Source organism: Ranitomeya imitator, chromosome 3 (genome assembly GCF_032444005.1).
Source record: "Ranitomeya imitator isolate aRanImi1 chromosome 3, aRanImi1.pri, whole genome shotgun sequence".
NCBI lineage: Eukaryota > Metazoa > Chordata > Amphibia > Anura > Dendrobatidae > Ranitomeya > Ranitomeya imitator.
Genome location: NC_091284.1, coordinates 703,473,528 through 703,486,670, shown reverse-complemented (window position 1 = coordinate 703,486,670; position 13,143 = coordinate 703,473,528). Strand labels below are relative to the sequence as shown.

The 13,143-nt window shown below is 43.9% G+C and overlaps 1 protein-coding gene across 2 annotated transcripts in view; it reads left to right on the top strand.

Annotated features, from left to right (window-relative positions):
• The window catches only part of AVIL (advillin), a 182,035-nt gene that overhangs the window by 112,008 nt on the left and 56,884 nt on the right, over positions 1-13,143 (top strand). The gene's annotated exons all lie outside the window — the stretch shown is intronic.

Genomic DNA, 13,143 nt, shown 5'->3' with positions numbered 1-13,143 from the left:
AAGATAGTATTGGAATCTGACCATTGTGGCTATGTACATGTGTTGTTTCCTGAAACAAAAGAGTGTATAAGTCCAAAGAAGCCCAAGTGGCCATTGTAAAAATTGCAAGATGTCTTTATTTTAGTTTCAGTACAGGTTATGCTAAAAAAGAAAACTATTGCTAAATGTAAAAATACATTTAACACAAAAAACTGATGTGATGACACCAATGGTGTCACTGGCGCTACCTAGGAGGCTCTGGCAGGGGGCATGGGAACGAGCTCAGGGAGTGCAGGAACACAGCACGCTGTGCGCAAGGACCTGAGACTATGCAGTGAGCACAGGACCTGGCACAGAGCAGTCACATGATCAGGGGGCGGAGTCACTGCGCGTGAGTGCAGGGAAGGCAAATGACTGCACAAAGTGCAAAGCACAGACAGTAAACGTAGTCAATGAAAGCCGAGGATCAAAAGCGAGACGAGAGCGTAGTACCTAGGGATTTGACAAAGAGTAAACGGAGACAAGCCAAGGAGTCAGATAACAGGAAAGGCCAAGGCAGTACAAAGCAGGATACAGAGGCAAAAGTCAGGGGACAAACCGGGTCATACACAGCAAAGTATACAAGCACAGAGGCACAACGTTTACGGACAAGTAACCTGGGTCAGCAACCACAAACCGAGGGTACGAAAGTATCACCGACATCAAATCCAGGAACTTCCAACATTACATAGCAGCTCCAGAACCAAAGAGAGGCGAACTAAAATTAACCCTGACCTGACCAGGATGGAGGCGGAACCATCCTGCCCAGAGTCATGACACCTGATTTACTCAATAAGTCATATTCTGATGACTGCTTTTCTTTTAAATTCTTGATATCGGGGGCTGTTATTGCCTATATGCTGCCTCATGTGCCAAATAAAATGAAAAGCCCCTTTTTCCAGTCTAAGATGTAAAAGAGTTGGGAGAGGAAATATAGGGCTTATTCCATGATTTGTAAGGAACTATAACCCCCAGAGTCGGGATAAAACATCAGATAGCATTAATCCAAGTTATATGCTCATGTGAGCGAGCCCTAAAATAGATGTAAACTGCAGCACTTCACCTACATCCAAGTTGTTTATTCATCATCAGACATGCAATGTTTCAACCTCAGTGGTGTTTACAAAGCATAGACCATTGGGTTAAAATGATGCATGTCTATTCCTACAGATCAGTCAGACATACATTGTTACATACAGTAGGTTGAAAAAAGACGGAGGTCCATCAAGTTGAACCTTTCTCCACCAATTGTACATTTCGTCACTAATTTAACTATAACCTGCAGTGTTATGTGTCATTTTCTTGAACAATTTCAAAGATGCCAACACTTTCAGCCATGACTGTGTCATGCCCTCCTGATGTCAAGGTCACCCATTGCCAGAGGCAAAACACAAACAAACAAAACATCTTTGAAATATATGCAAAAAGAGAAAAAGAAACCCACCAGCTCACCTGCAGCGACATGTGGGGGGTAGAAGCATGGAACCCATGTAGTCACACGTGCAGCAATCAGAAGAAAAAAAAATTGTTCCAGCTTCTTTAAAAAGTCCAAATTTTATTGTCAAAATTTAAAAATAAATCATGGCAGACAATAATGCACACATCATGCATGGCTACGCGTTTCGAACACTCAAATGGTAACTTTGAAAAAGGACACTTGAGTGTTCAAAACGCGCAGCCACTCATGATGTGTGCATTATTGTCTGCCATCATTTATTTTTAAAGTTTGACAAATAAAATGCAAACTTTTTAAAGAAGCTGGAACAATTTTTTTTTCTTCTGAAAACATCTTTGAAACTCCACCATATTTGACTGTAGGTACTTTGTTCTTTCTTTGTAGGACTCATTCCATTTTTTGTAAACAGTACAATGATGTGCTTGCCCAAAAAGCTCTATGTTGGTCTCGTCTATCCACAAGACGCTTTTGCAGAAGGATTTTGGCTTATTTTCGTATACTTTAGGAAACTGCTAGCTTTTTTGAGTCTGTATGTCAGCAGTGGAGTCCTCCTGGGTATACTGCAATAGCATTTCATTTCATTCAAATGTCGACGTAGAGTTCATGCTGACAGTGAAACACCCTGTGCCTGCAAGACAGCTTTAATTTTTTTGGAACTTGATTGGGGCTGTTTATCCAACATCCGGACTACACTGTGTAGCAACTTTTCATCAACTTTCTCTTCTGTCGATGACCAGGGAGACTAGTTACAGTGCCATGGATTGCAAACTTCTTAATTATGTTTCACACTTTGGACAAAGGAACATCAAGAGCACTGGAGATGGACTTGTAACCTTGCGATTTTTGATATTTTTCAACAATTTTGGTTATCTTCTCCTCTTCCTGTTCTCCATGCTTAGTGTGGCACACATAGACGCACACTTGAAAGATTGAGTCATTTTCTCCCCTTTTAATCTGGTTTCAGGTGTGATTTTCATATTGCTCACACCTGTTACTTGCCACAGGCGCGTTTGAACGAGCATCACATGCTTGAAACAAAGTTGCATACCCACATTTTTGGAAAGGTACTAACAATTTTGTCTGACCCATTTTGGGGGTTTTTATGTGAAATTGCATCCAATTTGCCTTTTTTTCCTCTTTTTTGTTGTTGTTCCCATACACACGCGCTTCATTTTCTGGAACAATTTCAAGGGTGCCAACACTTTTGGCAATGACTGTATATAAAATATAAATGGACAGGGATAGCTGTAGGCTAGATATTGAACAGTGAGCCTTACTGTGTATAATTCACAAATAAAATAAACATATAGTGCCCTAGTAACATTACTGTAAGGATTATCAGAGATAATATCTACATTGGTACTTTTTAAGATTTTATACATGTTAGCAATGGAAGAGGAAGGATGATTCCCGGTTTTGTTAATTTGGGGCTTCAGACTACTATGTATTTTTATGCCTACATTGCATCTTCAGGGCAGCAGGATAATAGCAAAGAATAACGTTTTGCCTCAGTGCTTTTTCTCAGCTGAGGCAGGGTTTTCTTCTCCATGAAATACTAGGGTGCCAAATTTTAATTGATAGTGTAGAGAAACAAATGAAATGTGACCCTGTGCCAATACTACAGTGTTTACACAACAGTCAGTGGCACAACCTGCGTGATCTCTATTACTGGACTGTGCAAATTAAGACATTTGTTTCATTAAATAACAAGTTGACATCTGATAGAAAATCAAACATAAAGAACATCTAACTCCTGCTCATCCTCTGTGAGCTAAATACAAATTAGCGGACAGATCCTCTAAACAGTGTGGGTGATTGTGTCCAAAGTATTTCACAGAAATGAAAATGAGGCTTTGAGTCATACTGGGAAAGTAGGAATGGCATACACATGGTGGAAAGCTATCTCAGCTGACTTCCCTATACACATGGACACTTGGCCAAGCTTGCATATTTATGTTAATGTAGATAGGGAAATAAGTTACTGTCAGGCCTCCACAGGAACTACATACCAATCATGTGTAAATTCAACATGCCCAGTTCTTCTTTTCTCCCATAGCTGCTGTTAGGGAATGGCAGGGTAGTTCCCACACTCCTTGGCTTATCCTTCCAAAATTGATGGGTTTGGCCAGAGGCAAGAAAGGTCATCAAGCAGGATCAAAGCCAAGAAGTCACGTCAGGGACAAAATCGTTAAACAAGTAGGCAGTCAAAAGTCAAGCTGAGGTCAAAGAACAGGAAAAATCAGAGCAACAAACAAGAGCACAGCAGTAAACACCAGGACAGCGATACCATTGACCGGCAGTAGAGTCACAGCTTCAGTGGTTTAAATAGCTGACTGCCCCACGACAGGGATCTCAGGAAGGAGTGACCAAAACCTAGACCAAATGAACCCCATAGCTCCTTTAAAAAGCAACACCAAAAGTCCCAGGGAGCAAAACAGGACTGGTGCTGTCACGCATCCGAAGCAACAAAGGCATGCTGCTGCCCAGCTGCCAAAGCGGAAACAGAAGAGGCACAAATCAGCAGAGATGTTACACTTTGGTGAGCAAATACCCTTCAAGAGCACTTTACAGAAGAATTTGGGTTATAGACAGGATCCTGGATTAAACCCAATGGAGACACGTAGGCAGTCAAAATTTTGGGGCCTCTCATGCACAATATTTCCTAATATATTTTAAAGGGAACCTGTCAGCAGGATTGTGCACAGTAACCTACAGACAGTGTCAGCTTGGTGCCGTTGTACTGATTAAAATGATACCTTGGTTGATGAAATCTGTCTTGTGGTTGTTGTTTAATCTTTATTTGTACTTTTCAATTAATGAGATTCTCGTGTTCCGGGACGGCCTGTGGGGAGAGGTCTTTATGTGGTGCTCTGCTTACACTGCATAGAGTACTGTGCCTGATAGAAACCTTCCTCATTATGCCTTTATCAGCACGAACAAGTCTGCGCTCAGATTCAGCCACAAATCTCTTAACAGTATGATGATCATGCTTTGTTTTCAGGAAATATCTAATGTCTTCATCCCTTGACCAAGACATTGCACTATTTGATGCTTTTCGGCAGCAGAGAGATCCTTTTTCTTTCCCATGTTACTTGAAAACTGTGGCCTGCTTAATAATGTGGAACATCATTTTTAAGTAGTTTTCCTTTAATTAGAATCACCTGGAAAACTAATTATTACGTGTGTTTAACCCCTTTCTGACCTCGGACGGGATAGTACGTCCGAGGTCAGATCCCCCTCTTTGATGCAGGGCTCTGGCGGTGAGCCTGCATCAAAGCCGGGACATGTCAGCTGTTTTGAACAGCTGACATGTGCCCACAATAGTGGCGGGTGAAATCGCGATTCACCCGCCGCTATTAACTAGTTGAATGCCGCTGTCAAACGCTGACAGCGGCATTTAACCGGCGCTTCCGGCCGGGTGGCCGGAAATGAGCGCATCGCTGACCCCCATCACATGATCGGGGGTCAGCGATGCTTCTGTATAGTAACCATAGAGGTCTTTAAGACCTCTATGGTTACTGATCCCGGCTAGCTGTGAGCGCCACCCTGTGTTCGGCTCTCATAGCACACCTGTATTTCTGTTGCATAGCAGCGATCTAATGATCGCTGCTATGTAGCAGAGGCGATCGAGTTGTGCCAGTTGGTGGATACACAGCTGATAGTCCTACTGAATAGACTGTTAGAATTTGTATTATGGTAAGAAAAAAACAGCTAAGTAAAGAAAATCGAGTGGCCATCATTACCTTAAGAAATGAAGGTCAGTCAGTCCGAAAAATTGGGAAATCTTTGAAAGTGTCCCCAAGTGCAGTGGCAAAAACCATCAAGTGCTACAAAGAAACTGGCTCACATGAGGACCGCCACAGGAAAGGAAGACCAAGAGTCACCTCTGCTTCTGAGGATAAGTTTATCCGAGTCACCAGCCTCAGAAATCGCAGGTTAACAGCGGCTCAGATTAGAGACCAGGTCAATGCCACACAGAGTTCTAGCAGCAGACACATCTCCACAACAACTGTTAAGAGGAGACTTTGTGCAGCAGGCCTTCATGGTAAAATAGCTGCTAGGAAACCACTGCTAAGGACAGGCAACAAGCAGAAGAGACTTGTTTGGGCTAAAAACACAAGGAATGGACATTAGACCAGTGGAAATCTGTGCTTTGGTCTGATGAGTCCAAATTTGAGATATTTGGTTCCAACCACCATGTCTTTGTGCGTTGCAGAAAAGGTGAAAGGATGGACTCTACATGCCTGGTTCCCACCGTGAAGCATGGAGGAGGAGGTGTGATGGTGCTTTGCTGGTGACACTGTTGGGGATTTATTCAAAATTGAAGGCATACTGAACCATCATGGCTACCACAGCATCTTGCAGCGGCATGCTATTCCATCCGGTTTGCGTTTAGTTGGACCATCATTTATTTTTCAACAGGTCAATGACACCAAACACACCTCCAGGCTGTGTAAGGGCTATTTGACCAAGAAGGAGAGTGATGGGGTGCTTCACCAGATGACCTGGCCTCCACAGTCACCAGACCTGAACCCAATCGAGATGGTTTGGGGTGAGCTGGACGGCAGAGTGAAGGCAAAAGGGCCAACAAGTCCTACGCATCTCTTGGATCTCCTTCAAGATTGCTGGAAGACCATTCCCGGTGACTACCTCTTGAAGCTCATCAAGAGAATGCCAAGAGTGTGCAAAGCAGTCATCAAAGCAAAAGGTGCCTACTTTGAAGAACCTAGAATATAAGACATAATTTCGGTTGTTTCACACTTTTTTGTTAAGTATATAATTCCACATGTGTTAATTCATAGTTTTGATGCCTTCAGTGTGAATGTACAATTTTCATAGTCATGAAAATACAGAAAAATCTTTAAATTAGAAGGTGTGTCCAAACTTTTGGTCTGTACTACATAAGATTCAGTATGTAAAATAGGGGCAGGTCACTGAGGGATCAAACACTTGTCATAAGCCATACAGATGAATATGTAAGCAGAGCACCACAGGAAGACCCCCACAGGCCGCCCCGGAACACGAGAATCTCATTAACTCAAAACTGAAAATAAAGATTAAACAACAACCCCAAGACAGATTTCTTCAACCAAGGTATCATTTTAATCAGTATAACAACACCGACCTGACACTGTATGTAGGTTACTGTGCACAATCCTGCTGACAGGCTCCCTTTAAATATATACACACAATAATATTATATTGCAAATATACTAGATACTTTGTAATATATACACAATTTCTTAGTTTTAGTATATTAGCAGCTGGTTTAGGCTGCTTTCACACATCAGTTTTTTGCCGTCAGGCACAATCCGTCGAATGTTGAAAAAAACAGATCCGTTGCAGATTGTGAAAAACTGATGCGACGGATCCGACTAGCTGATACAGCTAATTGGATCCTAAAAAATCAGAGCATGCTCAGTTAAAAAAACGGAATCCGATTTCCATCATTTAACAGATCCGGCGCCATAGGGTTCCATTGTAGCAAATGACAGACGGCGATGGATCCGTCGCTGTCCGTTTTTTCAACAGACACAAAAAACGTTACTATGTCTGTTTTCTCTGGCTGCCGGAAAACCAATTTTCAACGGATCCAGCGAAAAACAAATGAAACGTGAGGCCATCCGTCGCTAAAACAAGTCTATGAGAAAAAAATGGATCCGGCAGCAACTTTTGTCGGATCCGTTTTTTTCAAAATTTGCTGGATTGTGCCTGACGGCAAAAAACTGATGTGTGAAAGCAGCCTAAGGCTGCGTGTCCACGATCAGGATGGCCGGCGGTATCGTCGGAGCGGCTTTGCCGCTCTGCGGTAAGCCCCACCCCCTTCTGGGACGCGATGATGCCGGATGTGTTCACAGCACACATCCGGCATCATCGCACCCATCGCATAGGGCCCTGTGCTATATCTTGCGGCGACGCAGCGTCAGACACGCAGCGTTTCCTGCACGTGGAAACATACCCTTAGATGTCAGTGCCATATTTATGCTGATGATACAATCCCAACTGTACGTTCTGACATCTACTGTAAATTCCACTCTTGGCAGCTTTCATATTCTAGTCCAGAAAATAAATATTTCTAACTTCAAATGTGGAATTTCTCTGATAAAATAGCATTTAGTCTGTCCCTAGTTTGACTATTGGTTTTGAAATATTTTCTCATTCCCAGTGATCTGTGATCAAATACATTTTATGAGCTTTATAGCTGCAAGCAGAAATTACAAAATGCATCTTATGATCCGTCCATAAGTATTAACTTCTTATATAGGGCAGCACGGTCGCTCAGTGAATAGACTGGCTCAGTCCTGGGTTCAAATCCCAAAAAAGGACAACATCTACAAGGAGTTTGTATGTTCTCTCCGTGTTTGTGTGGGTTTCCTCCGGGTACTCTGGTTTCCTCCCACATTCCAAAGACATACTGATAGGGAATTTAGATTGTGAGCCCCATCGGGGACAGCAATGAAAATGTGTGCAAACTGTAAAGCGCTGCGGAATATGTTAGCGCCATATAAAAATAAAGATTATTATTATTTATTCAACGGTCATGGAAAAATAAAGGTCTTTTTCAGGGAGAAAGCAAATTATTCACTTTACTTGGAAAGTTTCTGTAACCCTTTTAGGCCATTTTCTCCCATTCCTGAGCAGGCACATGTGACGCCCAAGAGACCGGGGTACCCAGCACCGGACCAATGGGGTCTGTCTCTTGAGGGGGGTGTCACGGGTGGCTTGACCCGGTGCTGTGGCCTCAGGCAATGCACAGTGTAAAGGGTATCGTGAGGGAACAGGCACTTACTTGATCAGCAGCAGGTTCTCCCAGCGGTGATGATCCCAATCCTGGATAGATGGCTATTGTCCAAATGAAAGACTGAGGCACTGAAACGTTTAACCAGTTTACTTTAACAAAAAAGGATTTACAACTAGTCCTGTCACCGGAGTCTGTATGGGAACTCTGAGTTACTTTGACCCTGCCGGGGTCTTCGCCTCTTATTGTACGCAATATCTGTGTGGCCCTGCTGCTGTATGTGAACTGGCTGCCGGCCCAATCTGTCCCCTCCGGGTCCTGGTTCGACGGGCAACCCGAGTCCTTTTATCGGCTTACCCCCTCCAGGAGTACCGCTGAACTCTGTGTCTGTTGCTGCGTCCGACCCTAGTGAAGCTGATATCACCTCACGTTTTTCCGGTTGCTGTATTATATGTAATGAATACAGCCACGGATCCGGTATCCGTCTTTGCGCCTGTTCTGGGTAGTGATTAATGCTACCCGGTTCTCACAATGTCCTTTTTCTCTATCCCTTTTCTCCTCAGGCCGGTGCTTTAGGCCTGGAAACTGTCACAGGGCTGTTAGAGATTCAACTGTATGACCTCTCACTTTCAGCTCCTTAGCCCAACTGCCATTTCTTCTCTCAGACCAGAATGGATCAAGGGGAGTCTCTGGAGCTTCTGGCCGGAGGTGGTAGTGCAGTCTTGCTATTTTAGTATTTGCATTTACTGTCAGTAACTATTTTTGTGGCAAATACCCCTAGGGGTGCCACATTCCCCCTTAGTTAAGAACAGTACTCCGGGACTGTGGGACAATAAGATTTTGAAATAACAATTAATATGTACAGAGTCTTAAAAATGAAAAGTTACAAAAACCACTCGAGGAAACAAAAATATAGTTCTGTACAAAGTCACTTCAAATAGCTTCCATTAATACAGTTCTATCCTTGAAGGTATTAGGAAAGGCACTGTACTTAGTGTCCAGGAATTTAGTTCCATTTTTCCAACGGAGTTATCAATATAAAGTCTAAAGAAAGTTCAAAAAGAGCGAGGAGCAAAGTTCAAAAAGCAGTCTTTCCGGAGCTTTGATTTAGTGCCTCCGGGCTGATAAAAAGTTCAAGAATATGCAAGAAGTTCATACAGACAAGTCTCTGTAGGCACTGGGCTTAAACGTTGCAGACTGATAACAATGACTATACTACATTTTCTGTTTAACTATATACGGCATAACATATATACAATTCACATTATGAGCTTTATAGTTGGTAATCTGCATACCTGGCCGGTAATTGACCCTGGGTACTACGCTGTGATCTACGTAATAGCGGTGTCTCTTCATGTGGTGTACTACTGTCTACTGCGGATGTAGTATCTGCCCGCTCTGCTAAAGATAATTCCACGACTATGGAGTTGGCAAGTCCACCGTGAATGGGATTACTCTGACCAGGAATCTGTTCTTCCTGGCCTGGAACCTCCTGTAGTACGGGGTCAGCCTCTTCCTGTCTTGGGACTTCTGGTATTGGGTTTGGTGTTGGGTAAAAGGCCACCATGGGAACCACTACTGCACCATGGTATGTTAGTAGGGTTTTGGGAAAGTCTCCTATACAGGTGTGATACACTTCCTCTTCTTTTTCCTTTACTGGTTGAACCTGTATGGGTTGAATAACTTCTGGTTCTGGCTGGACAACGTCTGGCTCTTTCAATGCTTCCGGACATAATTTAAGATTGTCTCTTGACACTAGTACAGATGTTAAGCCTCCGTTTTTGCTAATGAGACACATTTTAGGATTATCCACTCTTGTTGGTAAAACTGTGTAGAGTACGGCTTCCCACTGATTGTCCAGTTTATTGGTTCGACGATTTCTCTTGAGCACTTGGTCACCTGGTCTTAATGGGGTCGCTAGAGCATTCTGGTTGAAAGTTCGCTCTTGTCTTTCTCTAGTTTGCTGAAGGCTTCTTTCCACACTCTCTTGCACTTGGCGATACTGCTTTTGCCGTATGATATCCCAATTGGAGTCTTGGACTTCTGCGTCTGGTTTCAGAATTCCCATTTCTAGATCGATTGGTAATTGGCCGGGTCTTGCACGCATAAGGTAAGCTGGGGTGCAATTGGTGGAACTCACCGGGACATGATTATACAGATCCACCAAGTCAGGCAATTTCTCTGGCCATTGATTCCTTTCTGCCTCAGGTAAAGTCTTTAGTAGTTCTATTACAATATGGTTCATCTTCTCGCATAAGCCGTTTGTTTGTGGATGATAGGCCGTCGTCCGGATCTTTTTGCAACCATACATATTACAGAATTCTCTGAAGATCTCTGATTCAAAGGCTGTACCTTGGTCGGTGAGAACCTGTTCCGGATATCCATGGGGTCTACAAAAGTACGTTTGGAACGCTTTGGCTGCTGTTTTTGCTGTCAGATCTTTTACGGGTACTACTACCAAGAAGCGTGAATAATGGTCCACGATGGTCAAGGCATAGACATAGCCGGACCGGCTTGGTGTCAACTTCACGTGGTCCATGGCTACAAGTTCAAGTGGTTGTTTGGTGATTATGGGCTGCAGTGGTGCTCTTTGGTTCTTTTGATCGTTTCTTCTGAGGTTGCACGGGCCACAATTTCTGCACCACTGTTCGATTGATTTTCTCATCCCGACCCAATAAAATCTTTCTCTTAGAAGTACTTCTAACTTTTTCCAACCGAAGTGACCAGCACCATTATGGTAAGCTTCGAGGACCATCTTGACATCTTGTTTAGGCACGATAATCTGCCAAACCAATTCATGTGTTTTCGGATTGGTGTACCTTCTACAGAGCTTCCCTTGATACAGGAACATTTTGCCTCTCTCTTTCCAGAGTTGATGCGTCTCTTCTGGGGCATCCTCATCGGGATATGCACTTTGCTCAGTTAACAGTTCCTTCACCAACTTCACAGCCGGATTGCTGTCTTGGGTGTCAGCCCATCTATGGTGTGCTAACAGATTTAAATTCACCTCTTGTTGTTTCTGATAGGTACTTGACTGATGATGTTTTGCCTTGGGATGATGGAAGGCTGGTAGTTCAATTTCTTCAAGCTCCCCCATTTCTTCTTCTACATCTCTCAAGTGTGGCATCCGGGATAGGGCATCGGCATTTCCATTCTTGCGACCTGCTCGATACTTGATCTTGAAGTTGTAATTAGATAACCGGGCTATCCATCGCTGTTCTAACGCACCTAATTTGGCTGTGTCCAGGTGGGTCAACGGATTGTTGTCAGTATAGACAATAAATTCTGCAGCGGCCAGATAGTGTTTGAAACGTTCAGTCACAGCCCAAACTACTGCCAGTAGTTCCAATTTGAAGGAGCTGTAATTTTCTGAATTTCTTTCAGTAGGCCGGAGCTTTCTACTTGCAAAGGCGATGACTTTCTCCCGACCTTCTTGCTTTTGTGACAGCACCGCTCCTAGTCCCACATTACTGGCATCGGTGTAGAGGATGAAAGGTTGATGGTAATCTGGGTATGCCAGAACCTCTTCTCCGGTTAGTGCCTTCTTTAGTTGTTCAAAGGAGTCTTCCCTTTCGTCGTTCCACTGAAAAGGAGGGTTTCGGTTTGAAGGTTTCTTCGTCTGCCCTACCAAGGTGTCTTGCAAGGGTGCTGCCAACTTGGTAAATCCTTTTATAAATCTGCGATAGTAACCCACCAATCCCAGGAATTGTCTCACTTCTTTTGCGCTGGTAGGTCTTGGCCAATCCCTTATGGCGCTTATTTTCTCGGGATCTGGTGCTACTCCCTCCGAACTCACGATGTGTCCCAGGTACTGTACCTTTGGCTTGAGAAGGTGACATTTGGATGGCTTGACTTTCATGCCATACCTGGATAAGGCTTCGAACACTTCTGCCAGGTCTATTAAGTGTTGTTCGTAAGTCTTTGAGTAGACGATCACATCATCAAGGTACAGGAGGACGGTCTCGAAGTTCTTGTGTCCGAGGCAGCATTCCATCAGCCGCTGGAAGGTACCGGATGCGTTGCAGAGTCCGAACGGCATGCGATTAAATTCACATAGACCCATTGGTGTGGTGAATGCCGTCTTTTCCTTATCTCGCTCAGCCACAGGGACTTGCCAATACCCGCTTGTTAAGTCTAAGGTGGAAAAATAATTAGCAGATTTCAAAGCAGTTAAGGACTCTTCTATCCTAGGCAAGGGGTAGGCGTCTTTATGGGTGATGTTATTAATCTTCCGGTAGTCTACGCACATTCTCATGGTTCCGTCCTTTTTTTTGACAATCACTAGAGGGGCCGCCCAGGGGCTACAGCTGTCTCTTATTACCCCGGCCTGTTTCATCTCCCTCAGCATATCTTTTGCACATTGATAGTGAGCGGGCGGTATGGGTCTATATCTTTCTTTTATTGGGGGATGGTCACCTGTGGGGATTGTGTGTTCTACCCCTTCTATCCGTCCGAAGTCCAATGGGTGTTTACTGAAGACTTGTTCATATTCCGTCACTAGCCTATACACCCCTTGTTTTTGATGGGTAGGTGTTGAATTTATGCCCACGTGTAGCTGTTGGCACCAATCCTCCATTTCTCCATCTGAGCCATTGCCTTCCACCTGACAGGTTGGTTCTAAGGGCTCAATGGTTGTGATGGCATTGTTGTCAACAGTATATAGCTTTGCCATTGTAGCATACCTTGGCAAAGTGACCTCTTCCTCTCCACAGTTCAAAAGTCGTACCGGCACTCGTCCCCGGTGTACCTCGACTATCCCTCGTGCTGTGAGTATAGTGGGCTTGCTGTCGGTGTACACTGGTTCTATTAAGGCTTGATAATCTCGTCCCTTAGTACCAATGGCTGCTCTACACCATACCAGCATTTCTGTTTTTGGTGGGATTACAATAGATGTTGGATCACTTACCCTCACACTGCCGATTTCTCTACC